This window comes from Larus michahellis, chromosome 6, assembly GCF_964199755.1.
Source record: "Larus michahellis chromosome 6, bLarMic1.1, whole genome shotgun sequence".
Classification (NCBI taxonomy): domain Eukaryota; kingdom Metazoa; phylum Chordata; class Aves; order Charadriiformes; family Laridae; genus Larus; species Larus michahellis.
The window spans coordinates 46,240,763-46,268,693 of NC_133901.1; the positions used below are offsets into that span (position 1 = coordinate 46,240,763).

Below are 27,931 nucleotides of genomic sequence, written 5' to 3' on the forward strand. Positions count from 1 at the left end.
TAAAATTCTCTATTCTTGGTCAGAACCATTTTGGATTAGCTCCTGCTCCTCCCGAAGCTGGCGGAAAACACCGTAAACAGGAAGGCTGAATCTCTTATGTTACATTTATACAAACTCTACCAATCTGATCTTTTTTTTTTTAAATACACCATTTTAAGTGTACCTTACAAACTTCTCCCTTATACATTGATTACTTTAATGTTAGTATAACAGGTGATCATTTTAATTTTAGCAATGTAAACTAAAAGATTATATGGGAAAGGGGATAAAACAGAGGGTCAAAACCAAGAGAAATGAGAGGAAAAGATAGATAACAGATTAAAGAAAGATAAGGTTTCTGAAAGGTTAGAGAGATGCATTTATTGCCTACAGACCGTGCCTGGCTACTTACTGTCTGGGGACTACAGAAATGGCCTTTCACAAACACATAAGAACTGGCTCCTTCCACAAGAAACTTGAAAGAAATGCAATAAAAGTTCAAAAACAAGATGGCATGGGCAACAATTTCTCAGGGAAATTAACACAGGAATGTTTTCTGGAAGGAGCTGGTTACTTGAAGGGCTAGAAAGAAAGAAGGAGTTTGCAGCCAAGTATTAGGAAATTTTCTCTAAGGGGAATAGATTGAAGTAATTTTGAAAACACGAGGGTGGAGGAAGAGACGAGGAGAACCCTCAAGAGCAACAAAAACCGAGGGAACTAGGACGGAGGGAACAAGGAACAGACCTGAGGGCACCGGCTGACTGTTTAATGAGAAGGGAGAATGGGTAATTACATGGGCTCCAAGGAGGTGTGATTTTTTTTTTTTTTGCCCCTCCTTTGGTCCTGTATTTTACTTTGAGAACAAATTTCTACTACATTTTCTTCCTGCTTAGAGCCTGTATACGTAACTCCTGATGGAAGAAAAGCCCCCCAAAAGCCAAACTGTCCAAATTTAGCCAAATTCAAATAATATCTTCATGCAATACCCCATCTAATCTTGTCTATTGCAATATAAATCAATCTGCATTAGCAACCTGCAGTTTGGTGCTATGAAAACTAGACATTACAGCATTTCTAAATTTCATGTTTTGTGTCAATTCATTGACTTTGGATAAAAAGCTGCTCATCAGAATTGCTCCTGCTCGTACACTACACGCACACACATCATCCTTCTACCTCTTGATTAGCACAACTCTCTTGAAAGAAAAAAACTGGCTGTTGAGTACATCTGGTTTGTTGTCTCTTGGATTTCATGTTGATTGTTGAGATCAATTCAGGATACCAGCTCCAGTGCCAAAGGCTGTCAAGAAGGGTTAAAAAAAAAAAAAAAAAAAGAAAAAAAAAAAGGCAGGCAGTGCAGCTTGACTGAGGTCTTCGCCAAAAAAAAAGGGTAAAAAACCCCGTTTTTTAACTTCCTACACAACATAGTTGTTCTCCCTCTGTCTTCTGAGTCATATCTGTTCATGTTACTAAGAAAGCCCCACAGAGCCAATATCGCTAGGGAAGAACAAGATGTATTTTCAACAAGACTGGTGGCTGATTCCAGCTGCCACAAAACCTTTATTTTCAGAAATGACAAAAGAAGCAGGAAAAGCACTGTGAATTTCAGCTTCCAGATACTTTAATTCATGAACCAGCGATATTTGGTGTGGAAAGGTACCAGCAGACATTGTCTTACTGTTTGTCTCGCACGATAACTCTTGAAGGATGGCACTGTGTTTCCTTCTACCTTTGTACAGTACTTACAGCCACTCGGCCAGAAATGTTCTTGAAATTTCCAGCATGACCACAAAACTCCTATGTACTAACACTAATAAAAAAAAATTAAAAGGTAATAAAAAGAAGAATAGGGCAGAATATTTCCAAATTGCAAAATACTTCCGTTGTTGGGAAGCAGGATTCAACTCTAAAAATATGCACATCTTAATAACTGTCTGTAACAAATGTTTTGTAGCAATATCCTAAATCAGGTGTTTTACAAATGCGGAGTTGAGCACTGCCACGTGATCAAGGCCACGCAGTCTAAAAGATATACGTGTAAACAAAGCACTTCTTTTATCTGCAAGTCACTGATAAACACTAGCTAATCCTCACCTAATCCTGTGAGAAGAACATCATCCCAGTTTCACAAAGAGGGAAGCTAAGGTAGTGAACTAATTCTTTGGGAAAAATACCCTGGTTGGAATGCCAGAGAGACCAGTTATTGTCTAAAGGTAGAGTGAAATCACATCTAGTTGCTGCCAGGGTGAGGGACTCTGAGACCACTGACTGGTAGGTCTGTGTGAAAATTTGGGTCTGTTCTGACACATTTCTGCTGCCAGGACTATCCCCTCTCCCTGATGACCTTTAGGGTAACTGTTTACATAAAAAGACCAGGAAGGAGAGAATGGGTTTGGACATCGATGTAGAAACAGGTTTTTCACATCTATAGAGCAGGGTCTTGCAAGGAGAGAGGAACTGCTCCGGAGGAGGATAATGCCAGTCATTAAGGACATACATTCACAGTTATCCATAGAAGTCTGAAGAGGAGAGGATCAATGCACTCAACATCAGATGTGGGATTAGAGCTCAGAGGCTCTTTTCCTAGCCTGGATGCAGACCACTAGACCATGCTAATCTGACAGGAGGAGTTCCTGCAAGGCAGCTGAAAAAAAGCAGATTCACGTAGCAGAAAATAAAACGGAGGTTCTAACACCTCTTTGCAAACTCTTGCCTGAGCCAATGTGACACTGAATGCTAGAGAATAAATAACAACAAAGTGGCAAAGGCTAAAAATCTTCCGATTTAAGTGGACTCCCAAGCACGTGCTGGGAAAGTGCTCGACTCTGCAGCCTGCTTGACACCCGGAGCAATGACCGCAGAGAACTCCAGCAACTTGAGCCAGAACGTTAAATAGAGAAAAGAGGGTTGAAAGCCGAAGCCTAGGATCAAGCAATCAAAGCTCTAAAGTGAAATAGTCTAGTTCACTGCAGTATTTATAAAAGGTAGTATCTCAAAGCTTTCCTGGAGTACAGACTAAGCCCCCGCTATTACAGACTGGAATAAACTAATAGAGAAGGTATGTTTAAGGAAGCCTTGTAAAGCAAAAATGTATTTCATCCTGGAAAAGCGTAGGAAGCAAAAAGGATAGCAGAACAAAACATGGGTAAGCCAACACGACCAATTTTGTAAGATAACAGGGATGCATTAAAAAGGTACAAAGACTTCATAAGGGAAGACTGCAGAATGGTTACATGATCTACAGCAAACATTACTGTAGGTATCATGATGAAACAAATGAAAACTTTCTATCAGACAGGCTCTTGACTAACAAGTTGCTGCAGATAGACACTAATTAAAAAAAACAACCAACAAAACTCACAACCTGGACCTTTGTGGACTAAGGTGAGGGAGAAAGAGCGCAGTCACTACACTAATGAGAGGTAACAACAGAGCAATTAACAAAGACAGTAGTAATCTCTTGCAACTGACACTGCAACTGATACTGCTGTGTTCCAGACATTCATAAAGGACTAGAAGTCATAAAGTCTTTAATAAAAACCTTTTTAGTAAAGGTGAGAAACTACAGTGGATCAAACCAATGGTCTTTTGAGTTCAGGGAGTGTTTTCATCCATCCCAGGCAATGGAGAAAGTTACTTCCAATGTGCGTGCTTTGTGAAAAGCACCTTACAGGGGTCAGAGAAGCCCTTTCCAGTGTTCGGACAGACAACAGCAGCTCAGAACTTAAGATCGAATAACAATCTTCCATACACGTAGCATCAAAAACACAGCAATCTCAATCCTAGCATACGTGCAGGCAAGTTATAATTAATCCCCAATTCTAAACAAACCTCTAAAATACAGGAAACATTCCTTTTTTAGAAAGGACCACTCATCAGCGTTTCATTGGGCACTGGGGTTTTTCAAAGTCTTTGCCTGCCAATTTGATGATACACTGGAAATTGGTGGGTTTTTTAATTCTTTGGGAACATGCATTTGATCAAGATAAAAATCGGCTATCTAAATATCACTACTATAACTACAGAGAGGCACGAGTGGCATGGAGATCCATTAGACAAGCATAATTGAAGTGCAAAAAAGCAGCATTAAGTAGTAAGGTGAAAGGACTAAAGCATAAATCTGCTCCACTCTTTGGGGCAGAGACTGGCTCTTCAAATGTGTTTGTACAGTGCTTAGCACAACAGGCATTCTGATTTAGATATGAGCACTAACCAAATATTAATAACAAATACTGGCAAATGCTTTAACCTCAATAAACCAGCACATCTGGAATTGACATTTTTTAATGGTGGAAACAATCAGAATCATAAAAAAACCTCTCCAGTGAAATACTACGAGTGATCGTGCTTAAATCTGGTGACATCGCACAGCATTCTAAAATACTAACAAAACCATCAAAAATATTACGTTACCATGTAGTGGCTTACAACTTGCACCACGGGGACTCAAAAGTTCTGGGTTTACCTTGCTCGGTTTAAAACTCCGTATTAAGGAACGCTTTGGCTACTAGCAGTAAAGTACACTCAGAACTAAGACAGAAGAAACCAGTGACACTGGCTACAAGAGAAAAATTAGCTGCTGTTATCTTGCTTAAGACATGGTAAACACAACTGGATAAGCCAAAGACTTAACCAAAAACAATATGCAAGAAAATTAAAAAGTAAACAGGAGAAAGGACAGACACTGTAGGTGGGGGCATGATTCCCATGCACCTCCGGATAGGAATGGGCACAAGAAGTAGGAGGGCATTGCTTAACTCATGTTTGGAAACAGTACACAAGGCAGACCCGCGTATCTGCTCCAGGGTGAACAGGAGAGAAGGGGAGGAAAAGCAGGAGAGAAATGGGGGTGGGTGGGAAGTGGAAAGAGAAACAGTCACGTTTCATGAGCTGTCCCGTTACCCCCCTGGCACACATGCCATGCTCCCATTTGAGAACGCCTTGTCTACCAAGGATGAGAAGGGATGAGCTGCCAGCAGGCCCGGCACGGGAGGACGGGCCATTCCCACATTGCTAACCCCTGTGGCAGGCTGCAAGCTGAAAAAAGGCTTGGGGCGACTCAGGGGTGAAAGCAACAATTCAGGACATTCACTGCCTAACTCCAAGGATCATATTTTAATTAGCCCATGGTATTTTTTACACATGTAGAAGTTATCTATAGCAATTTCTTCCTACAAAGGGTAATTACATTGCATTTTTTGAGGATTTACAATTAACCCAAAGTTTCAGTTACAACCAAATTCAAGGCTAACCAGTGATGACTGAACTTGAGAAGACCAATGTACGAAAGTACACAAACTCTTTGGATATTTGGACAAAAGCTGATGATACAAGGCTTCCCCCGCTCCTTATTCAAAGCAGTTACTGTGGTTCAGAAAGCAGACTGACCCCATCTAGATTAGAATAAAGTGACATTTCAGTAACTGAAAGTCGAGCAAGAACACAGGCATATCTGAGCTAACCCTTATTACCCGTGTAAAAATAACATCAGAGCTCCAGGCCGCGAGGGAGGGATGCGAGGGGGTGCATCCCTCTGTGCGCACACCTCTCACCAGCTACTCAAGGAGTGGACAGGGAACTGATGGAATAAATGGCACCACAAATTTTTGATCTTTAAAGGAAAAATCGAGATGTTCTTTCATATTATTCAAATCAATTCCAACACCTCTACTGCTATCAAAACGGTTTCAGGTTTTACAGCTTGCTCATACTAGAAAAATTAATATGAAGAATAAAAAAATCATTTATCTGAACACTTAAGCTGGGTATTACTCCACTACTTGCAAATTAGTATTCCATTTTGCACAGTTACAGTAAAGTAAGTTGCATTCAATTTATATTAGATCAGTTCAACAGTAACAAATTCAAAATGGTCCACCTCAGCAATCTCTCAGCTTCCTCATTGTTTCAGGTGGGAAATATCTCATGCTTTTGATAGCAGAACATGCAAATGTCCTGACAAGCACCACAGGACAAAGCATCTGCTAGTGTAAATGCTGTAATTTTTCTGATGGATATATTATGCATCTGAAACCCAAACTACTACAACTAGACACTGATAATATGACCTATTTCTGCCTTCAGTGTGATTTGTAATAGCTGCCAAAGAGGTGTGGCTTCACTGGTACTGCCCGGCTCTGCCTGCTCAGCTGGTAAGTCAGGCCGGCGCCTGAACACGCTGCTTAGCAGTCAAAGCTGGGAGCAGTTCAAACATGGTCAGCCACAAGGAGGTCTTCTGAGATTTTCCTCTTCTAAAGCCAAGGAAGTCCCTTGTGAGTACTTGCAAACCACAGCTATTCAGCTGCATATCAACTTAGCCAGCTCTGCATGGATTATTATTATTTTTTTAAGTGGCAAAAAAACCCTGACAACTTTGCTACTCAAAGACCAGCATCTTGCCAGCCAAATGGGAAAAACATTATCTAGAAGGAAAAGGTCAATAGAATTTTTTTTCATCAACAATGACCTAGCCTGTTCTCTGAAATACAAATATAATTATAGATATATTCCTTCTTTCCTTCCTCTTTTTTTCCTTCAGATGTAGATCTACTTTGTTATTTTCAGCCTGAATTGTTAAAAAGGGTAAGAATCCAAAACCAGCCTCATGATGGGAACAATGAGCCCTAAAAATCCTACCTTTATTAGAAATATACCTAAAATTGAGCTCCAATGTTATCACCTGCCCATGTAAAACTAATTAAAAAATGCTCTGACAACCGCTTTAAATCCACAAAGACCGAGTGGTGAAATTATCTTTGTAACTGCTGAAATCATTTTGGTACTACAATACTGCTTAGAGCATATGTCATAAAAGCTTGATAAAGATTCCTGTCTGGTTATTTATTTAGGTCTGTCTTTGGTCAGGTCAGTCTTTTCCTGACTACATTACATTTGAAACAAAAGGAAAAAAAAAAAACAAAACAAACCAAACCCACAAAACATCACCCACCCCTAGATACAATTTCCTACGTAATGAAACTCAGCTACTATAGGATAGGCATCTTTCAAAGACTTTATATCAAAATCCCTTTTCCTCTTCTCTTTACAGAGAGGTAATGGTTCATAACCATTATGGTGTATCCCATAATTCCAATTCGTATAAAGTCCCGGGAGGTGTTTTGGTGGTGGTGGCGGCAGTGATGGGATAACTTCTGGTTGCACCTCCAAGCTATAACATCTGGTAAATTCCCACCAATCCTCACCAGCATGCAAAAAACATTGTTGGTTTTTGGTTTGAGGTTTTTTGGTGGTTTTTTTTAAGCAAGTGAAAGTTTAGGGATTCATGATAGTTACAGCATTGATGTTCTTTGACACGACAAAATTTCTGCTAAAACAGAGGGACTCTCTGCTTGAGAGGCTCAACAGAGCCTTGCTGCCCAGGAAGGTGATCTGCAATACTACTACAGACAAGACCAACTGGACACTGGATGTGTGACCCAGGCCCTCAGATCACTTGCAGGCTGTCTATCATTATATTTTTAAAATAATAAACAGAATAAGCACAGTAAGTGTTCTTTGGAGAAAAGCCAGTTGTAGCAAGAGTTGCTTTGTCTGCAAGTCCAAAAATACAGTCTCATTCACTCACAAGAGAAACTATTCATGGACAGAAAGAACACTGCATAATTTGTAGGTCTTTGCAGGGTTTTTTTCCCCACCAAGACTCTCTTTTCCTAGAAACAGCATGAGCCAGACAGAGCTTTTTGCCCCCCTACCAGTCTTGAATATTTTAGGTCTTGTATGAGTGAATCGTAAAGAGCTGCAACACAAAGTTCAGTTTAACCAACTGCCAAACAGGAAAGCACTCATTACTTGTTTAAAAGCATCCTTTGTGCAAATGACTACAGTGCAGAATGATGAATAAAAAAATAAAAAAAAAAAAATCCCACACAGGCAACGTGACCAGAGTCCCTCTATCCAGCACGGTGCAAACAGCAGGCAGACACTACTGTCTCCTTTATCTGCTTTCTCAAACTGACCTTGTTGATCTGCTGGATGGTGAGGCCCTGTACCGTATTTATAAAAACAGAGCGCAGGGGCAGACAGCTGACTTGCACTAGAATGTCAGCAAAACCCCTGCTTTTACTTTGCCCGTGAGGCTTTTATTGCTGACATGAAATCTGAGTCTTATGAACACGACATTTGAAAAGTTTGTTCACGGAGAGGTGCACCAATTAATATTTGTTAATATGGACAGTTACAGCACCAGACAAGAGCTTCCAAGAGTTCAATTTACCACGTGCCTTACAACCACAGAGAATATAAATTACACACACTCTGCACTGGCAACAGGGCAAGCAACAGTAACAAGAAGTCCTGTCCTCCTTCGCAGTGCACAAGAATTTAGCTGGTGATTTAATCCTATTGCTTTCTTTAACAGCGAAACATCTGAGGTGTGTTGAGTCCCAGTTTTAAGGGTTTCAGATCAGTTAACCTTAATGTAATGCCCAGAAACACATAACTGAACATGTGACTGAGGCAAATCAGTACAGTTCTTTGAAGAAGTCAATGAAGACATGCCTGAAGTAAAGCTTGTTCGTGTAACTCAATTGCCCTTTTGAAGAGCCTTGGGCAAAGCCCCTGGCCGTAAAGAAACTCAGTAGTCATGGGATCTGTGGCAAACAGTGTTGTCATCTGCTTGGAACCGCTTAACAGAAAGACAAACAGAATCAACAGTTCTCAATGTGACAAACAATTAACATGCGAGGGGGATCAAAGTCATGCCAAAAATTAAAGGTGTTTAATATATTCACCCAGACTTTGGGAAAACAGTTTGAAAGTAAGATGACAAAATTCGCAGATGGCACATTTCTAGGTTAGAAAAAAACAAGATGGGGAAGGAAAAAAAAGCGTATGGTCAAGTGGATGCCACACTACATTTTATTTTGATGAAAAGGACCATTTGCACCAGTTTAAAACATGACTGCGTTCTAAACCTGTACAGCCTTCAGGATAAGGGCATGGCACTGTAAAAAAACCTGTATGAAATCATCACTATATGCTAAGAAATAGAAAGATAGGACATAAGAAGGAAATGGCAGTAATACTTTAATTATTGCTACCTAAATCAAAGGCTCACTGTTCAATGGACTATAGCATGTAGTTTTTATTTCTCTGCCTTAAAAAGCTAAGCGAATAGTTAAAAGATTCAGAGATCAGCAAACATGACTGAAGAAACACAAAGACACCTGAAGGAGTAAACAGTAAAAAACAAGATTCATGGAAAACTTATACTTGATAGAAAGGTTTCAAAATTATGTTACTAATATTCAGAAATGAATACATGTTTCTTACTACTGCTAGTTTTCTTTGACACAGCTCAAACAGTCAAGTTCATTGAAAACTCTGTTACAAAGTATTTATGAAGCCAAGAACAGAGTGGAACTCAAAATAAAATTAAGCATTTATATGTACACATGCTCACTGACATTAGAAAAGATGATATAAATGGACATTAAACATTAGCTCTTGTTCTTAGAAGTATAGCAAGTTTCATACATTTGTCACATGTGACATCTGAGATCAAAAGTGGAAGAAAAAGAGAGTCATTTTCTGAAATGTAGGATACTAACTTCAAAAAAGACCCAGCAATTATTCTTACCTAACGATTCTACTCAATGTTTACACCTCCACAATGAAAGCAACATGTATAGACTTCTTGTATTACTTAAAAAGGCAACAGGCTTAGCTCAAAAAAAAAGACAAGCTGAAAAATGAGGATTAGCAAACTGAAGGCCAGAAAATAACTGAATCATACAAGCCTGCTGACTATACAAAGCACTGGAGCAGTGCATTTTAAATCAATCTGTTCATCCCAGGCAATATGTATATTGGGACAATTATTTGTTTTCCTTTCTCCAATGTTTAGTCACCATAAAAACCATCTACATGAAAACAGCTTGTGCTTTACAGTTCTGATGAAGCTCATAAAAAATTAATAGAATGTGAAGAAGGAAACACGATGATGCATAGAGATTATATGTCCAAAAGACAAGAGGTATGTGCAGGTCTCGCTGATAATATGCTTAGTTCATTTTCACATCTGAGGCAGCATTTTAAACCTAAAGGTTGAATTATAAAATACGTATCAGGAGTCATTAGCTATCGTGTCAAAACTAAAACACATATAAATTGAAGAGGGAATTTATTCAGTAGTTCCTCTTTCATTTATGGGGAACAGGAGAAACAAGCACAGGAAAATGAACTCTGGTAAAGTCTTGAGTGTGCTCAGGAGCATGGCAAAACCTACAGCAACTACTGCAGGGATGGGATTTTATCTGCTAACTAGGACTCCAACTACTTTTTTAGGGCCAAGGATGCTGCCACCACCCTCTCCATCACAAAGCGACCCTTTGGTTTCTGGGCAGAGTAGAAGCACAGACCTTTGTGTCAGGCTTTCAGCCCCCTTCCACACCCTGAGTTCCACGTGCGCATGCTTCTTACGGTGGGCACGAGGACTCAACAGGGCCACTTAACCACTGCAGCTCATCAAGGAGGATAATACCAAGGTGCAGATCTCATCCCTGTGCTTCACCCTGGAAAGCCAAGTGGGTTATCGCTCAACAATTTTCTCAGCTCATCTGGGATTTCCCATCCTTCCCCCAGCGACCTTACACAGTGTTGCTCTTTCAAAATTGTGTTGAGTTGAGCCAGTGGAACTATTCTTCTGTCTTCCTAGCAACAGATGCTAAGGTGTACACTAAACTGACTTCTGATGTCTTATTTACGATATGCTATTTCCTCCTAATACCTTAAAAAGAAGTGTAAATACACAAGCAGCAGCAACAAATCAGGTTAAAACTAGTCACAGAGAATGTAGTCTAGAACTGTTTGTATCATAAATCCTTACCTTATGTTATCAATGTGGGAATTAAACTCTGGTAAGCAACTATAAAAAGGCCTTTTTAACTTTCCTCCTTTATCCTCCTTAATCTTAAGACTGCCTGTGCTAAAACACATTATGAGAATAGGAAACTATCGTGAACTAATGCTCATTAACACCAAGGGCTGAGGAAGAAAGAGAAATCAAGTGCAGGTAGCAAATAATGAGAATCCCATTCACGTTTTAGAGCTGTGTTGCTTCATAACTAGATGTAAAACTAGCAGACAAGGAAAAGGAAGAAAAAGATCAGATTCATAACAGTAGACACTGTTTTCAAAGATGCTCTTCTCTAAACAGAAAAATAACCTTCTATACTTCAGAACTGAGGATAAAATAGAAATCAAAGAACTCCTCCCTGAGAGGGGAAATGACACCTCTCCGCTGCGTATCTGAAGGGGGATGTCCTACCCCTTCCAATCTTTTGACACACTCCTGATATCTTTTTTGAATAAAATCTGCGTAACTCAACAATAAACTGTTAAGTGCTTTTGGATTTCTTGCTATAAAGTAGCTGTCTACACGATTACATTTCCAGCTGCCGTTTCACTGTAATTTAATGCTAATTCCTTCATGTTTATATTTGATGCTTTTAATACCATTGTTTTCTAAGGCATTTCAAAAAAGTATTTCCCCTCAATGAGTCTGTACCGGTGAAATGAAATTAAACAAAACAAAAACAGTTGCGTGAGCCTCTCTTCTGCAGAGACTGACTAGACCCTCTACAAAACTAATCTGCAACACTCCTGAAGCACATTAGTAAGCAATATAAAAGCCGCTAAGCTCAAAAAGGATGGAATTACAAACACTAATGAGTCATAAGAAGACAGATAGAAACTAAAATTACAAGTTGATTAAAGATACCCTTCCATTGACAGGGACAGTGAAAGGAACTGTACAGCGTGTACTAATATCATAAACTGGTTAGGACTACCGGTGTCAAGATTAATTATTCGAGTCTTGTTCCAAATCATTCTTCTGCTTACGCCATTTTGCTATTCACATCTGTCCTAACCATCATATACCTGTTTATTTAAAGAAAAAGAACATACAGCCCTAGAGATACTGAGATAGCAAATGCAGACTAATGGGTACAGCTGTCATGCAGGAAAGTCAGGCAGGTACATTCGCCCATCTGCCTACGTGCACAGACCTCCCAGAACATTGGCCAGCCCTTTCCCCGAGCAAGACAGAAAGCCTGAAAAGCTGCTCTCAAACTCAAGACAAAATTTTGATATCACTTCCTACTTCTATTCTTCAAAGGTTTTGTTAGCTGAACTTTACAAAGTCATAAGCACTCTTGCCAAGTATAGACTTGTAAAGCAAAAAGCACATTGCTGCTAGACACTGATTTTTCCCTCACCTGCGCCTAATATCTTCTTTAACTTGGGGAGTTCTTCCTCACCCTGACTGAGATCAGATTCAGGTGTGTTGCCTACCAAGGTTTGTGTATTGGCATTTTGTTATTCCCATGTTCACGGACTTCAGCTATCTTGCTTATGTTTTGGGTGTTACAACTGTTTATTCAGCTGTCTTTATTCTGGAATTGGATTACTAACAGCACCTTTAGTTATGTAGCCCAAAGAGACCACACAGCTTCTTTCCTGCTGACAGATCCAATCTTTCTGCAGAGAGAAAAGACATTATCTTCTCAGACAGAGAGAAAAAGTCATTTCAGTGATTCTGTGTATGGGGATCAGGACCACTACGCTGGTTACCGGCACACAACAGGTCCCAGTCTTGACTGTGTTTCACCTAACCTGAGCTTTTTGTAGGACTGCAGCCAAAAGGTTTCTCCTGAACTTATGTTCTCTCACTTTTTCCATTTAAATGAAAATAGAAACTTTTAATAGCCATTAACAGAAATTAAAGAATTCAGTTTATGAAACAGCTGAATTACACAGTTATTAAAACCAAAACAAATTACTGATTTGCTTTTACTCTAAATTGTTATTTCAAGTAACCAGCACGCAGATGAAAACACGATTCATTTGCAAATGGAAAAATTACCTGCAGCAAAATACCCAAAGTAACTCGCACCATGACTCCCTCCCTGCGAGAGCACAGTGCAGGAGATTAGGTCAGAAGGGACAAATATTACATTTCTGAGTCCAGCAGAGGCTTCCCCAGGCAGGGAAAGCACACCGCTCTGCAAACTGCCTCTGCATGAGGACCAATTCCAGCCTCACCTTGGGTAACGGGCTGGTCAACCACTGGATTATCATTTTATGGTTTGGATTCACTTAACTGTGACATCAACAGTCCATTACTGCTGGATTAACAAAATATTCAAAGAGGCTAAACAGGATACTCCAGGCAAGTGACTATCAAATGCTAGAAATAATTATTACGGTTAAATTGTGAGAATATGGAGAGAGGTTGTCCCATGTTATTGTCATTTGATCCAAATACTGGTTTATTTGTCAAAACCCAAAAGATAAGTTAAAAATAAATGATCACATTTCTACAGAAGCAAACCAACACTGGAAAAAGACGACCAGCAGCAACGTTTATCTTTGAACAGATCTTCCAAATACAGTTAAAGACCATTTGGCTGGAAAAAATGGACATCAATTTTGGTGTAAAAGGCATAACTGCATTTTAATTCATTTACAAAAAGCTCACAGATGTGGTTTGGACAGGGTTGCTCAAGGTGCAAATATGCCTTGCTTTGGCAAGTCCCAGTTTATTTCCAAAGGGTAGGCTGCTGCAAGGAAGAGCAGAAAAACCAACCAAAACCATGCAGCCTTGGGAATATATGAAAACCAATTTTCACTCAGAGCAAGCGCTGAGTATTTTTATACTGAAACCAGGCTAAACTGCTTCTTCAGGAAATTATCAAAGGAAACACAACTGAGGTTGCTGAAAGAGTAAGAGGGGTTGGGATGCATTTTGGCCAACAGTTTTGGGCAACTACAAATTCGGTGAAGAATATGAAACTGTTGCTGTTAATAAAGTCAAGCCCACTTAAAATGAGTTCATAATTTCTTTGACAGTTCTTTGAACCTGAAACTCAAAATAAAACTCAGGGTGCGATCAAGTCCTTCCGGACAGAAACCTCCGAATTATGTACAGGTCTGTATCAGACTGATCCTAAAAACGACTCTCAAGGAGTAAAGCTTTATTTATGCATTTTCATAATGCCTAGAAGACTCTCATGAATGAATGTATAACACTTCAGTGTAGTTCAACTGCTTACCAATCTTTAAAAGCTAGGCTTTTTTGCTCCCTACAGGATTTGTAGACTAGGCAGGTTTACTGTTATTCATGGATGATCCATGACAGAAAGAAAAATGATGCAATGGGGAACAGGACTGTTTCAGAGGGAGATATTGAAGAATATCCAGGAAAGAGTCTCAACTAACCCCATAAGCTACCAATACTAACTATACTGACTAACCAAAGGCACAATCCGAGTATGATTACACAGTATGAGATAGCAACAGAGCATTACCCAGAAAACAGTGCTTAGTGAAAAGGCTGGAAAGGTCATATAAGCAGTAAGATATGTAGCTACTTCCAGAGTATGTTTCTTGCCTCTTTCATTCCTTGTGATGATTTCAACAGATACTATGCCAGCACAACCACCCTCAAAAAGTTTGATATACGTGCCTATTGCAAATACAGTTTGTATCAGCGAAGAAAAGTGATCTTGCTAGTTTATAGCTTATACTAATTCCTTAAGTGAAACAAGCTGTATCAGCAAAAGGCCATTTTTGTTGTAGAACTATACCTACTCTAGCACTTTCGCCTGTATTAAGTTGTAAATAAGCACAGTCCTTAATGGCATTTCCATGCTCACACAAGTTTTATGTGTAGATCTCACTTCGGGTGATTTCATCCTCACTCCACAAAACTCCTTATCACTGTAGCTTAACACCTTTCTTCCAGGTTTCAGAGAAATCACTGAAACCAAGTAACAAACTATCTCCCAAAAGGTGCATGCCTTTCACATAACGTAAAACTGAAGCTGAATGGAGAGTAGGTAAATTTTTGGAGTTCATATTATGAAAAGGGGAGCATATGCAGCTCTGTGTGAAAATGTGAAGGGGTTGTACAAGATCAGCAGAAGTTACCAGTCTGACTGCTAATTTATAGCAGCCGAAGTTTAACTTGAATTTAAAATGTTAGTAACTCCATAATTACCAAAGAATTGTTGGTTTGGTAACCTTTTCTTTCCCTCTCTCTTTTCTGTCTTTTCCCCACTTACTTACAGCATTGTCAAACCAGATCACAGGTCTATTTTATTTCCTACACAGGTAGGGCTATCTTCCAGCTTTCAAGAGAGAAATTACCAACACTGGAGGAAATCTGATTATGGATTATTTTGCCAGTTGAGTCAATACTGGTATTTGCAGATATTACTTCTCATGCAGTATGTAACACAATCTTCAATCTCTAGTGTAATTAGGAAGAAAAAGGGGAGTTAAGGACAGGCCAGAAATATCTTAATCATCAATGAAATCTGCAGCAGAAGCTTCTGGAGAGAGCCACTTAGATTTTTTTATTTATTTATTTTTTCCTCCCCCTAGGGTCCTTGATTCATACAAAACTGATCTCAAAACAGATTAGGCAAACAATGAAAATACATATGGGAAAACTCAACTGTAGACTCCAGTTTTAGATGGTGACAACGGGTAAAAATTTTTTAAAATGCCTTAGTCTGTTAACAATCTAAAGTCCTCTGAAGAAGACTTTGAAAAACTTGCCAAATACTATGAGTGAAACTGTAGTTTGAAATGGCATAAATCAGAAGGGTGGCTTATGGTGATTCCACTGATAGAAAACCAAGAGCAACAATTAGCCTTCAGTTTAAGGTAACAAGCACTATTTAAAGTGAGACTTTTGAAAAATTATCAACTGTTTGACATGCTTTGTGAAGATCAACAGAGACATTTCAGTGTAAAGACAATGAATACTAAATATTACTTTCACACTAAGACATTAACTTTGATATTGCAGTCAGACAGACATTCTGACAGACAGGGTACTGCACAAATGCAGGCACAGAAGCAAAAAGTGAGGCAATGTTAGGGGAAAGTGCCATTGTGTATTAAACACAGAGTTGAAAGTAGGGAGAAATTAAGCGGCAGAGGAAATACTAAACCCAGAAATGTTTAACTCACATACAGTATTATTTTATGATCAGGCTCTACCTCATTCAAATCAATTCTCTCATTTCAATCTGCTTTGGGTCACCCTGACAGCTTCTCCAATTTGTACACCCTTAACCTGGTTAAAAGGCTGGAAAACCAAAGGCGTATTTCCAGTAAAGTATCTGTCACCCAGTATTTTGGATGACTTAGGCAAACTCTTGAGCGTTTGTATGGGTTAGGCACATGTGCTCTGGCTACAGGAGAGACACTTATAATTGAGAAATAAGAATCTCAGAGTAAACATATTGGTAACAGAAACCACCACAACTGGGAATCAACACTGAGGATTAAATAACCTAAACACTGATAGAGGTCCCATTTTTCAGTGATCCCCATCAGCTTTGCTTGACCTGACGCTAAGAAGAATGCAGCAGAGAACCAGGACCGATGACTCTGGCACTGTGGAAAGCTGCTTGCCCTACTGCATAAACTGCTTTTTCCTTGCTGTTTAATAAAAACCTATTAAAAAGTCGATATCTGAGGTGTGATCCAGCTAAATAAACAACAGCGAGTACCGAAAGGAGACATTCATTGCTCCCCATTTTTTCCAAGCTGTTATCATGTCTGCCATGAAAATAGAAATAGCCAACAGTTCAAGTACTTCCTCTTAAGACGTCTATACAACCTTTAAAACATCCATTTCCGAGGAGCCAGAAAGAGTCCCAAATTTTCACCAACAGGCAGCCGCTGCCTGGGAGGGGTCCTCTATTCTCCTCTCCCTCCACTAAGCAATTAATTCTAATCTACTTTGAACCCTTACAAAATGCTGCACACAATTTTATTCAAAAAGAAAACTGTCGATGACACGTCTGTCACTCGTATCCCAAGACAAGCACAGAAAACAGTGTAATGTCTGGCTTGCTACCACAAGCTCATCATTTTTGCATCTGCTAGCAACAGCTGATGAGATCACTCACTAGACTGTCATGAAGTAAAAATACTACCCATCAATATACTCAAGCTCTTGGATCAGAAGGCACAGCCCATCTCATGACACTCTCCAGGGCTGCCTGACGACTGATTTCATTCCTACATCTCCATCTCTTCTTGCTTAGTGCAGTGGGGACCCTGGGAGATTCTTGAGATATGTACGCCAAAGAAAACAGAAGTACGCCTTAACTTTGAGGGTCAGGATTTTGGACTGTTCCAGCTCAGGATTTAGTATTGAGTTTAATTGCTCTAAAAAAATGAAACAGGAGTTACTTTTTCTGGAGGACAGGTATTTGTCTCTTTGTCCTCCTTGCTCAGAGGCCGATTTGTTCCAGCATCTATCCCAATTAATATCACCTCAGACAACCCAAACTTCTTTTTTTTTTTTCTTTTTAATTAATTTTATTTACGGGACTAATGCCTACACAGTTTAGTACCAGGGAACACATTCTCTTTTACCTTGCTTGATTGTGCTGTATGAGAACAATGGAGATATAAAAAAATCTCTGTAATAGAAGGTCTTTTCCTTGCAAATGAAATGGCTGCAGTGCATTTCCCTCTACCACTCCCGTATAAAATCTCAAACAAGATGTATTTTCAAACAGCAGCATTTTATTAGCTTTCTTCTCTTTCCTCACCTTGCATCACCCTGCTGGTGATAAGAGACTGAGTCAGCATGGCACTACTTCAGAAGCCAAAGTCAGATCACCCTTTAACTAAAAAAAGCAATATTAACAACTTGCAATGATTTGAAGCAAACAGCTCAGATGCAACAACCTCACAAAGACAGGAAACGTCTCTGAAGTGGGACTCAGGAAACAGGCCCAGATAAGGTGACTCGCCAAACTCAGCTACAGGCTGTACGCAACACGGTCAAATCACCTCTTCTATTGCACATTTCAATTTCTGTTGGATATGACACATGCAATATCTCTCAGTTCAGAAACATTACAGAATCTCTCATAGTGCTAATGACCACCAGGGCACTGTGTTATTATCACAGGGAGACCACCAAAGTGCTACAAAACTACTTTCAGCATTTCCACAGGTAATTGTAAACAAACTAGCAAAAGGTAAAAGGTAAACCATCTCGCATCTCTAGCTCTATCCTCTGCGCAGCACAAAGCACAGAGGTGGTAAATATGAGTAATTGTGCAGTGTTACTGCCCTTCCCACCCTCGCTCTGCAGAGGACATTCATTTCCAGAGGTGTTGGTTCAGCACCTTCTGTAAGCACTATGTTGAGTCTGACCGCCTCGGAGCAAGCCTGACATTCCCTCCTGACCTGTGTCAGCCCTGGGTGCACGCTCGCTGGCTAATGCATATAAAGAAGTGTCCTTAGTCCATCACTTGAGGGAACAAGCTCCCACTGAAATATCTGCAGAGCTTAATCTACAAGTGCAAGAGAGAGAAAAGAAGCCAAAGAAGACATCTGGGAAAGAACCAAGGAGACTCCATGTTTTTCCTCATAAAGATGACAAGGAAAATTATTTTTTCCTTCCCCCCCTCCCTCACCCTGTTTTTAAAGTATTAATAGGAAGTAAAAACAAAACAAGCATGAAAAAATGCTTCAGCCAGGTCAAATGTGTGTTCAAGTGGAGGTAAGAAACCACTTAAAGCTCTCACAGGATTATAAACCCCTTTGACAGGTCTGATAATTTTAAAGGCCTAATTCCATTACAGTATCTGGCAGCCTGCAAGGGCACATTTTACTAACCATAGGCCACCAGGTCATGATAGATGTTGACAGAAAACATTAAAGGTTAAGTAGATGTAAGATCATAAAACATTTCAAGCTGTACAGTGCCAACAATGTTAACTAGCAACTATGGCGCTGTTTGAGAGGAGGGGAAAAAAAAAATAATAGTTGGGGTCTTTCCACAAACCACAGTCCCAGGGAGCCCCAGCAGAATCAGTTGGCCAGGACGGGCCAGCACTGGGCACGCGCACATGATACGAAAATCCTCTTTGCTATATATATCAAACCCCAAATTTCATACGTTACTTAAAATTCATAAAGATTAATTAAGGCTAAGAAAGCATACCCATATTAGATTTCACTACTCCTCTTCAGCTGGGGAACACCGGCAGCTGCTGCGCAGCCAGTAGCAGCGGCCGTGCCACAGAGGAGCAACAAGGCAGGAGACATCCTGGCAGCCAAGGTCAGGCAGCCTGCAGTTGCCTCTGTGTGACAGTGCAGCACTCTGACTTTGAGAAGCAGCACTCAGATCCTCACCGTGATGAGGATCTAAGCCAACTGTTTAAACAATTTAGCAAGACACAATAATTTTGCCTTAAATACCCCGCAAAACCTATTCAACAACAAGGGTAATCACTGCAGGTGGCAAAGCACACTTCAACTCTGCCCAAGAGTATTTATGCAACACATTTAGGCAGTTGCAACTCCGACAGGTAATTTTGATTGCTCATTCCTTAAAGGTGTCTAGATACAATGACAATGGCCGTAATCGCAGAGTTAACCTTCTTCCAGTCATTAAATATAAACCCTAATTTTTCACGTTCCAACCAATGGAAAGGAAAGTATTGCACAGATCATTGCCTCTGTGTGTGGAAAAGGCTTGAAAGCTGCTCTGTGTATTCTCTTCTGTAAGGCACTACGAGGATATTCCCAAATAATTCTTTGGGTTTTTCTTTTCTTTTTTTTTTTAAAGAGCTCCTCTGAGTGACATCTATTTGGATAATAAATTGCCAACACCACAAACAATTAAATTAAAAGCTGTTCAATATGTAAGGGGGAGGGAATTGACTACTGACCAAATCTGACATACAAATAGCTTGCTAATTTGTCAGCAAGCCAAAATAAATGGAATGGGCTGGCTACAGGTGCAGGTAAATGCCTCAGAAATAGACATCAATAAATCATTTAGCTCTCTATAACATTTTAGATTACAGTCATTTAAGAAGAAGGACATTTTTGGCTTTGCAATATGATTCGTGAGTGCTTCAAGTGAGCCGTTTTAAGTCAATACTTAAGATGGACTTCAAAACTTCCTTTCTCCCATCTCTTATAATCTACTCCCAACTTAGCAGAAACTATAAACTGTATCTTCTGTTCCCCTTATTGCAAAATACATAATACAAGATTATGGGGTATTACATACTAACAACCAACTAACCCTCCAAGTCCAAAACTCTCTCCCCTGACGTTTTTTGTAGCTGTAGAGACAAAGCAGCAGCTTGGTGAATGTCAGGCAAGCCAGGCAGTCAATATTCTAGCATCACTAAATGTAAAGGTGTCTATGCGGAAGGGTGAAAACAGTGGGTCATTGTGTATTAAACACATTCCTTACAAGTAAAATCACTTGCTCCTCATAATTCTCCATCTCAAATACTTCTTCAAAAAGCCAGCCACGGGCAATCTCTTTCTGCTCAAACACCATCTGCTGGGCCCTTTTTCTATCAAAATGATACAAGAAGCCACAAATAATAACAGACAGAAGCTTAATTGCATGTTCAAAAGAAGGACACCCTCATATTAAAACCAGAAATACAAATACACAAGGACCATCTATGCTTCTACTTTTCAAAGAGCTTAAAAGTACATTCGCAAGCCATAAAGTAATTTAGTAAAAAGATTAAAATCTCTGGTTTCTAATGGACTAAGACCATACAAAAGCTTACATGAATGTTTCTGTTTTTAACCTGATTCTAATGCAACCTTTGTCTAATGAAGCGTATTTCTTGACAGCCACAAATTACTTTAGATAGCCACTTTAAGGACCTTCCAGGTAAATCAGCCAATTAAGGAATTACAGTATTTCCACCCTGAGGAATAGTTAGAAAACATATATAGCCATTTGGAAAGCTGACTGGAACAGGACAATTTAACAGCGCTTGTCTATGTGCAAGACGACGACTTGGTTTAGAAGTTTCTTCCAGACTAATCTCTCAATTGCCCTATTACTAGAAAAAGAGTAGGAGTGTGTATAGATTAAAAGGTAGGTAGGAACATGAAGGACTGGTGCTTGCTTCCAAAAATACGTTATTTTATTACACCTAGGTTAGGAGGAGTTTTTACACGCTTACAACGAAACATGACAGCTAGGCATTCTGCCAAACACGTCTTATAAATCAGAGCTAAGGGCCGAACCTGGACAGAGCCCCACTCACAGCACCAAAGTTCACTGAGGTATTACCAAACTTATCAGAAACCACAAAGGCTGTGACACAATCCTGTGGCACATCTGTCTGAGCGGGAAGGTTGGAGTTAAAACTATCGACAACAACAAAATGAGAAGAGTGAGAAATATCTGTAGTAGACCCCGTTAACAGAACCAGGGAGACCTATAAGCTGCTCAAGGCAGTCAAGTAACAGCCTGTGATCAATAGAAGCAAATACTGCTGGCAGATCAAGCAGGATCAAGACTACATAAGCCACTGCAATCTGTATGAATAAGTAAATCATGACAGACTCCTCTGAAAGCTGTGGTGTTAGGGCGATGCTTGAAAAACTCAACTTTCTTAAACAGTTGGATAGTGTCAGTAGATAAGACGGTAGAAGTAAAAGTACTGTTAACACCCTTCTTTGAAGTCTGGCTAGAATATGGATAAGTAAGTGGCAAAAAAAGCACAGTATTTTTTTCTTCTCCAAATACTTAGTAATGCAGAAATAAGGTTAATAAAATGTTAACTATATTAAACCACTAAAACAAACAACAGGTCAGTAAAGCTGGTTAGCAGAGCTAATGGAATACTTAAGAGAGTCATATGACAACCTCCTGTTAGCTCTCCCCGTTACCTTCTTGGGCTTGAGTAAGAAAAAAGATGTAAGAATAAGTAGAAGAGTGATTTTTATGGGCATCCCAGGCTGCCCTAGTTCTGCTTCTGCTGAACGTCTACTCACTTCACTTGTAACTAAGTTAGGTCAGAACGATTTTGAAAATCCAGTACAAATAGTTTTAATGATAAGCATACAAAAGAAGGAACCCATCCAGGTACTACAATGTTATACTCAAACAGCATTTTAATGAGCTTGTATTTACCAACAATTGTGGGTTTCTGTCTGCTTCCAGGATGTCAACACAGACAATAGTCCAGCTTGCCTACCTCCTGAAATTTAAAGGATTTAAGAGATGTAAGGGGCACTAAGAAGGTGCAAAGAACACAAACTATTAACAAGAAAATTCAGTTAGAAGTTTAGAATTTGATAAACAAACGTTACAGGTTATTCATCAAACTGGTGAGGGCTCCACTTTAACTATAATAAACAAGAATTAGGAGCTTAGCTGGGTGTCTGAACCTTTTATTGGTACTAATAAAGACAACTGAGAACAAAATTAACTTTTTTTTTTCCTGGAGTAGATAAAACTGCCATTGGTTGCACTGGATTACTGTCAAGAGAATGAGCCCCAACAAGCTAAGAATTAGGATTAGTAACACACTCCAGAGGATGCAAGACATTTGAGAATGATCCAGGTCAAGAACTGGCAAAATATGCAATATTTATTACAGGTAGGATGAGTGGCAGCTCTCCACACTACTGAAGTAATTACTGTCCCAGTGTCACTCACTTTATTTTATAACTATATCTTGTCTTGATTTTAAGGAGAAAATTCTTCAGGGAACTTCCAACTAAAAATGGGAAAAATAACCTGTTTATGTTCTTTCTGGGCTTCTCTTGTCTCCTTGCTGAACCCTCAGTGAAAGAGCCTATGTACATGCCAGACTGGCTGGCTGCTTTCTCATTGATGATGAACAGATATGCACTCTTCACCATGCCTTAAAAGCTATTAGTGCTTTGCTTTATTGCGCATTGGTGTACCTCTGACAATTATTGAAGCATTCATTTCGTTTGAAGACTAGCTCTTCTTTTACATTCTGGTTTAAAAGGTTTTGTTCCGTAACTTTGAATTGTTCCAATAGTGAAGAAGATGATTTTTAGTTACTTCTTGAAGAACTGTTTTATATACCTAAACATCTTTTCACTAAAGCGTTTTAGAAGCAGGTATACCTGGTGGAATTTTTGTCCCTATCCTGCCATTAGAAGAATCAAGAGATATTAACACAATATTTTTTTCCCCAGTGTGTTAACTTTTAGCTATTTTTATAAGGATCTGTTTGGTTTGGTCGCTCCAAAGAAATGGTCAGTAACTCCACACTACAGTGAAACAGATACCATATCAAGTGTTTTTTTTTCCACAGAACTTTCTGGTTTCTTCTGAAAAGGCAGTGCAAGGAAAACCACCCCAGCAAACTGTAGGAAATTCAGAGGACAGGCAGCAGGGTCATTTGTTAACAGCAGTATTTTTAAAACCCCTAGGATATGCCTATGCTGCACCATATGCTGTACCCTGCAAGGTACTGGAGGCAGTAAACCATCCACCCAGCCTGCACAGCAATCCCTGTGGCCCGGACGAGCTTCTGATACTCAGATTAGATCACCCAGCTCTAGCTCTGAACTACAATGCAGTAATAGCTGAGCAGCGCTGGGAGGAAGCCACTTTTCCCCATTTTTTTTTTCCTTAAGCAAACGCCTTGCTGTCTAGCTGCTTACAAGCAGTTTTACGGCAGTCTGTTAACAGCAGCTTCTGCTTGTTCCACCCAAGACAAAACAGAAGTTCCACTTGCAAGAGCAGCCTCGGAGGAAGGTATTTCCTGTGGCAGTCTCTGTTCTAAAACTGAGCAGAACAAAACCAGAGAACATCTTCGCTGAGATCTCTGGAACATCATTTTAGCCATGTTCCACATGGTAAGGTTTTGGGTTGGTTTGTTTTCCCCTGCTTAGCTCCTTCCCTAGTTAGGTCTTTTCCTGTTTAATATAATGTTTGGTCTTGTCTTTTGTTGTGAGAGGAAAAAAAGAAATTACAATTGTAAAATCCCATAGAGTAACAGTTTCCTGTCGGCTGCCCTCTAGTAAAGATTTCTCATTGCTGTTGATCACTAATATCCCTTCTGCTGGTGTCCTGGTCATGAGAAAGCACCTGGTGTTGCTACAGCCCCAGTGACAACTGAGGCCAACACGGGAACTCCTGTGTCCTCAGCTTACCTTGTGACATAGAAAAACACCATTCTCTCGTCTTAGTCACACATGTTGTAATTAGGGGTTCTGGGGGGTTGGATTCAGAGACCCTCTTAATCTAATTGCTATACTAACCTTTATGGCAACAGAAGGCCTGTTCTGCCAGACCATTCTCTCGAAATTACCTCACAGCATTTAAAACAGTACCTGTTACTACAACAACAAATTGTTTATTAATTGAGCCCAAAGTATCCTCTATTATTCTCTCATTGTTAGTTTGCAATCTCTTCTTTTCTGCTTTGTAACCAACAGCTGTCCCCTGTACCCTACATGGGGACAAACTTTTTAGGCGTTCTGGAGCATCTAGCATAACGGTTCCAGGACTAAATGCCACTTTCGGCACGAGTAATACCAATAAGAGTGCCATGTGTTTCACTGAAGTATGAACACAGCAACATTACTGCCAGGACGACCGAGAAGTTGACACACACAAATTCAACATTTATGCCAATTCTACTACAATCTACACAAGATTAAAGGCTTAAGAGTAAGTTTCAAACCTCTGTTATGATCAGTATTTTCAACTGCCACCATGAAATCGTACCGTGTACATTCGGATGACTTCTCTACTATTGAAACGTCACTGTATTTGCAGACATATTTGCTCAGAGATTTTCTGACGGCTTCTCCAGAAAAGGGTAAAAGTGGTGCGGGTGGGAATCAATTTAATTTTAAGTATTTTTTTTAAATCAAAATTTTAATATAAATTCAAAACTCAGCCTTTGGTAACACTCTTCTGTTGGCTTAAACTCAAACTGAAGTGTTACTGACTGAGTCCTTCCGAAGCAAATTTACATAAAACCAAACTTTTGTTCTCAAGTTCTACTGCACTTTAACTGCCATCTTGACTTGAGTGGTAAGCAGAAAGAGGAACAAAATCCTGCTAGGCAGATCGGTGACAGCACAGAGGAAACATGCTTTTTGCTCAACTGAGAGGAGCTTCTACTTTTATGCATGATAAGCTGCTGATGATTACTTTCTTTATCAATATAACTGTAATAAAGTTCTAACTTGAGGAAACATTAAAGGAAATACTGGGTAACATAGAGCAATTTTAGTTGGATCTTAATTTTATGTACTTCCATTTCCAAGTAGTGTTTCAGCCATGCTAATTGTTTCTCTTAGGTCATACCAGCCTAATGACCTGGTCAGCTTAACCTAATTGAGACATGACTTCTTGAAAGAAACTGTCTCCACAGTTTCTTCTCCACTTTTCTCTCAAAAGTCTACAGATTTGCACCACAAACATCATCTTCTGTAGTTTTATGAGCCAAGATAAGTTGTTGCCATAAAAAGGAGGTTCAAATTGTTCAGTTCACCCCACCATATCTGTCTACAGAGAGCATTTATTTTGTCAAAAGTCGACAGATACTATGGGATTTTCCGACAGATCTTACCGTGGGCTCACCTGAACTCAGGGGAAGTAGTTTGTATGACTCAAGTCAGCACTTGCTTTGACAGTGACTTCACGGGACAACAGATCGCTGACACTACTTAAGGCAAAGTCTATTTCACTTAGTGACTTTACTGGTTGAAGAGCTGCTGTCTACAATAGCAAGTCTCTTCCCCCAAAAAACCATGCTGTCAATGACTGAGTTGCAAACACTGAAGCTGTATAGATTCCTTGCATTTAATTTTTGCTGTACATTAATATATGCCGTTTTAAGTTATTACTTGCTTTAATCCAAGTAACTAAACCAAAAAATAAACCAACACCCCATTTCTGCTCTGGCATCACTAGTTTGAAACTTTCTGAAAACTCTGTAAATCACACGCAAATTAAATAATCTTTTCAGTTTTTACACAGGCAAAGAGATAAACTGGTTATTAAACTCTGGTTATTACTCAACACAACGGGCAAAAAACTTGTCAACTTGAATACCCGAGACTGCCATTGATACCAATAGTTCTTCGTGATCTTCTTTGAAACCACTTGCCACAGATGTGAGTTCTGCCTGGCAAAATCTTTATAAAAGACAGCAAAAATGAAATGGTGGCAGCAGTATTGTCATTGCTGTTCGCAGAACAGCACGTCACATTTTGACAGTGCCAGACAGGCTAAAGTTGGAGAAAATGCCACTGATAATTGCTGTCACCTTTTGGTTTTGATTGCTGATCCAATAAGCAAGATTCCTGTAAAAAATTAAATGGTTCACCCCCTAAAATAAAAATATGGTAAAGCCCAGCAAAATGAGCAAGCCGTGAATTTCCTTCTCGCATCCTCAAATGTGGTAAGGGGCGAGCAGAAGGCAGGGTGGCTGTACGCAAACCCGTCCCCGCTGCCCTGCCTGCCATGCCCTCTCACAACATGCAGCACTGCCTTACCCACAATGCACCCTCGCTGGCACACACACACCCCGCTCCCGCACGCACACACACACTCACAACACACACACACTCTCCCAGGCAGGCTCAGGCGAACACACACACGTCCCCACTTACACACGTACGGCCCCCCCTCCCCCCAAAGAAACCAACTTACCCACAAGTTATATTTCATTCAAAAGCCCTAGTCTTCCTCTGCTCCCCCTCCTCTGCTCGCCTGCCTCTCTTCTGCTGCAGAAAAAGGCCACATATGTCTGCAAACACTTCTAGGCAGAAACCAGCCAGTGCAGAACAAAGACAGCCGGGGTTGCCTTCATCTCAGCACAAGGCAGCCAGTAGCTATTTTCAAGCTTGTTCGCTCTCCCCCCTCTGAGGGCACCCTGCTCTGTTTCTCCCTCTCTCTCTCTTCTTTGCCTGTCCAGCTACTGCACAACACACATCAATTATTCATTGCTTGTCTCCCGGTTTCCAGGCAAAACCAATCACAGATGGAGTCTTGCTAATGGGCTCATGCCGTACTTGCCAACAGGCTATTTGTGCTCAAGCTACAACCCTCTAGAGACAATAAAGAGAATCAGGTTAAGCTTTAAAACTTCACACGTACGCGAACAGACCTAAAACGGCAATATACATGTAAGCATCCCTATGACATTGCTTAGGAGTACGTCTTCAGCATACAGCATGGCAGAAGGCTGCTTTAAATCTTCTGAAAGGGTTTTAAGAAAATCAAACACTCAGAAAAATCTCACCTCAGCTGCATGTTACTGATATTGATGGTTTTCTTTTCTGTCTCTAGTGATCCATCTCCTGCTTTCCCATTACACCTCTCCCTCCTTCTCTCATACTCAGGCACACACACACACACACGCAGCCACAGCCACTTTGCCAGAAGGAAGAGAGAGAGAGAGAGAAAGAGAGAGGAGGGAAAAAAAAAAAAAAAAACCACCCAGGCAGCTCACATTTCAAACTTGCAAGGAGGGGTGGTGCTTAAAACGCTAGGACAAAGCCTCTCTCTCTGGCATCCAGCCAAAATACTAAAATAAATCCCCTCGATCAATTAATTGGAAGCAACACTTGTTCGAGTCCGCATAACAAACCATTAAGGGCACCAGGGCTGAAAAGTCTTTAGATTTGGGAAATCTTACACACTTGTTTCCCCCCTCCCCTGTTTGCTGAATGCTGTTGACTAAATCCATCAAACTAGTCATGCTAATTAGCGTCCAGAGCAGCCTCAGCGGCGGAGCAGCGCCCGGGGCGAGCGGGCGGGCGGCCCCCGCGGCCGGGAGTTTCCTTCCGGACCGGCCACCGCCCCGCGCCGGGGCGGGCGGTACTGGGGGGGCTCCGGCGGGGCGGGGGGCGGCTGGCGGGGGCGGCGGCCCAAGCAGCGGTTCTGGCTGCAGTCCCCGGGTGGGCAGCGCCAGCGGCCGGCACAGCGCTCCGCCGGGCGAGGGGACGGGCATCACCCCTCGGCCGCGGAGGGGAAACTGAGGCACGCAGGCGGGGGGCTGGCAGCTGGAATGGCTGTCACCAGCGGGACAGCCCTGCTGGGGCTGTTTGCCTGGGGCTTTTCTTTTAAGAGCTGAGACCTTCAGCTCCACCCGTGGCTCCTAAGAGCATCCCCCTTTCC

General features: G+C 40.6%; 1 protein-coding gene across 21 annotated transcripts in view; it reads right to left on the minus strand.

Annotated features, from left to right (window-relative positions):
- Positions 1-27,931, minus strand: part of ZMIZ1 (zinc finger MIZ-type containing 1) — a 352,972-nt gene that overhangs the window by 64,002 nt on the left and 261,039 nt on the right. For 6 of the 21 annotated variants that reach the window (XM_074592809.1, XM_074592803.1, XM_074592806.1 and 3 more), the window contains exon 1: positions 27,054-27,229. The exons of 9 other annotated variants lie outside the window; for them this stretch is intronic. The gene's annotated coding sequence lies outside the window, so the exon portion shown is untranslated. Of the gene's footprint in view, positions 1-26,461; positions 26,768-27,053; positions 27,230-27,931 lie in introns of those variants that run through there. 6 more of the 21 variants (XM_074592805.1, XM_074592802.1, XM_074592808.1 and 3 more) reach the window with 6 other exon arrangements.